We start from the raw sequence: 3,147 nt of genomic DNA, 5'->3' as shown, positions 1-3,147 counted from the left end.
TCAAAGAGATTGTCCGATGATTTCCGCATTCTGTTGGGTCACCTCTCTTTGGAATGGGCATAAATATTGATCTCTTCCAATCAGTCGGCCAGATAGTTGTCTTCCAAATTTCTTGGCAGAGATGAGTGAGTGCCTCTTGTGCGGCCTCACTTTCTTGAAAGAAAAGTGCTGCCTCACTTTCTTGCCATATAGCTCTGGCTAATACTTCCAAAACAATATTGAAAAGGAGTGGTGACAAAGAGCATCCTTGTCTGGTTCCTGTTCGCAGAGTGAAGGCTTTCAGTTTCTCTCCATTGAGAGTGATGTAGGCTGTTGATTTTGTGTATATGCTCTTGATTATGTTGAGGAATGTCCCTTCAATTCCTACTTTGTTGAGTGTTTTATCAGGAATGGATGTTGTATTTTGTCAAATGCCTTTTCTGCGTTAATCTATATGATCATGTGGTTCTTTTCCTTTTTCTTATTTATGTGGTGGATCACATTGATTGTTTTTCAAATGTTGAACCATCCTTGCATCCCTTTTATGAAACTCACTTGTTCATGATGTATTATTTTTTTGATGTGGTGCTGGATTCTGTTGGCTAGGATTTTGTTGATTATTTTTGCGTCTATGTTCATGAGAGATATTGGACTGTAGTATTCTTTCTTAGTGATGTCCTTCCCTGATTTTTTTATGAGGATTATGCTTCCTTCATAAAAAGTATTAGGAAATTGTCTGTCCTCTTCTATATTCTGGAATAATTTGAGTAGAATTGGTGACATCGTTTCCCTGAATGTTTGGTAGAACTCACCAGTGAAGACTTCTGGACCTGGACTTCTTTTAGTTGGGAGTTTTTTGGTGACCTGTTCAATTTCTTCTTTTATTATTTGTCTGTTCAAGATTTCTTCTTCACTCTGTATAAGTTTTGGTAGGTCATGTTTTTCTAAAAATGCATCCATCTCGTCTAAGATTTTGATTTTGTAGGAGTACAACTCTTCATAGTATTCTGTTATTATCCTTTGGATTTCGTCTGGTTCCATTTGACATCGCCTGTGTGATTTCTAATGCAAGTTATTTATGTCTTCTCCCTCTTTTCTTTGGTTAGGTTTGCCAATGGTTTGTCAATTTTATTAACCCTTTCAAAGAACCAGCTTCTTGTCCTGTTGATTCTTTCTATAGTTTTTCTGTTTCCCATTTCATATTTTTCTGCTCTTATCTTTATTATTTCTTTTCTTTTTGTGAAGTAGGTTCCCTCTGTTGGTCAGTTTCTAATTTTTGGATATGCTGTGTTAATGTGTTAATTTTGTTTCTTTCTTCTTTTTGGATGTGCACATTTATTGCAATAAATTGTCGTCTCAGCACCACTTTCGCTGTTTCCCAAAGATTTTGGTATGTTGTGTTTTTATTTTCATTTGTTTCTAAGAACTTTATGAATTCACATTTAATTTCTTCTTTTATCCAGTCGCTTTTTAGCAGGGTTTTGTTCAGTTTCCATGTATTCGATTTTATTTCCTTAGTCTTCTTATTGTTGATTTCTTGTCGACCTTCTTTCTGATTGTTCTGTCCCTTTTTGAAAGTGGCATATTAAAATCTCCCACTATAATTGCAGATTTATCTATTTCTTTCTTCAGTTCTAGTAAGGTTTGCTTCATATATCTTGGTCCTTTATCATTGGGAGCATAGATATTTATTATGGTTATATCGTCTTGCTCAATTGACTGATCATGATATAGTGTCTTTCTTTATATCTTATGCTGATTTTGTCTTAAAGTTAACTTTATCAGAGATTAGAATCGCCAGTGGTCCTTGTTTATTGTTGCAGTTAGCTTGGTAGATTTTTTTCCATCCTTTAACTTTTAGTCTGCTTTTGTCTTTGTGTGTAAGGTGTGTCTCTTGCAGGCAGCATATTAAAGGGTTTTGTTTTCTTATCCAATTTGTCACTCTCTGTCTCTTCACTGGTGCATTCAATCCATTGACATTCAATGTAATTATCGATGTTGTTGTTGTTAAGTGCCATCAAGTCAGTTCTGACCCATAACGACCCTGGATAGACTTTCTGAGGAGCAGCTGGTAAGCTTGAACTCCAATCTTGCAGTTAAAATGGCTTTGCAATCTGGCTCATTAACCCACAGCGCCACACCAGGTCTGATTTAATTGCTGCCATTACATTAATGTGTTGGTAGTGCTGTTCTTTCCTTTGTTCTGCATGCCTTTGTGTACTGAGTTTCTGGTTTTTGTACTTTTTCTTGTTGGTTTCTTCTTAGTTTTCATGTTTGCTTGTTCTGTTTGGAAGTTCATTTTCATGGTAAGTTGTGAAGTGATAACTTTCTTTGGGATTACCTTATAGTCTATTAACTATTCTCTCCATTTAAGAGAATCTATTGTATCCTGTAATCTACCTGACATCCTTACCACCTGGATCTCTGTTCCTACATTTATACCTTCTTTGACACTGATATTATTTTGATCCTCAGTTGACCTCCCAGCTCCTTTGAATTCATTGTTGTTGTTTTGTTCTGTTCTGAATTCTGCTATCTGTTGACTGAGTTCTAGGTGGTGTTGCCACACCTGTAAATCTCTGGTTGTTGTCTGTTTTTCAAAGAATTCCCTTTAGAATGCTTTGGAGTGCTGGATTGGTTTTGATAAAAATCTCTTAGATTCTGTTTATCCTGGAATGTTCTGATTGCACCAACATATTTGATTGCTAGTTTTGCAAGATAGACGATTCTTGGTTGGCAGTTTTTTTTTTTCTTTTAGGGTTTTGTACATGCCTCTCCATTGTCTTCTTGCCTGCATGGTTTGTGCTGAATAGTCAGAGCTTAATCTGATTTGCTTGCCTTTGTAAGGGACACTTATCTTCTCCTTGGCAGCTTTTAAGATTCTCTCTTTGTGTTTGATTTTGAAGAGCTTGATTACTATATGTCTTGGTGACTTTCTTTTGGGGTCTATCATTCCTGGGGTACGTTCAGCTTCTTGAAAGTTTATCTTCTCATCTTTCAAGATGCTACAGAAATTTTCCTCCAGAAGCTCTTCAACTATCTCCTCTGTAGACTTCTCTGATTCTCCCTGTTCTGGAATGCCAATGATTCTTATGTTGTTCCTCTTCATGTTATCCAGCATGAAACTTACACTGTTTTCAAATTTTTTTTATCCTTTTTTCTGCTTGC

This window comes from Chrysochloris asiatica, unplaced genomic scaffold, assembly GCF_000296735.1.
Source record: "Chrysochloris asiatica unplaced genomic scaffold, ChrAsi1.0 scaffold00227, whole genome shotgun sequence".
Classification (NCBI taxonomy): domain Eukaryota; kingdom Metazoa; phylum Chordata; class Mammalia; order Afrosoricida; family Chrysochloridae; genus Chrysochloris; species Chrysochloris asiatica.
The sequence above is the reverse complement of the archived record's forward strand: the minus strand, read 5'-3'. Positions refer to the sequence as shown.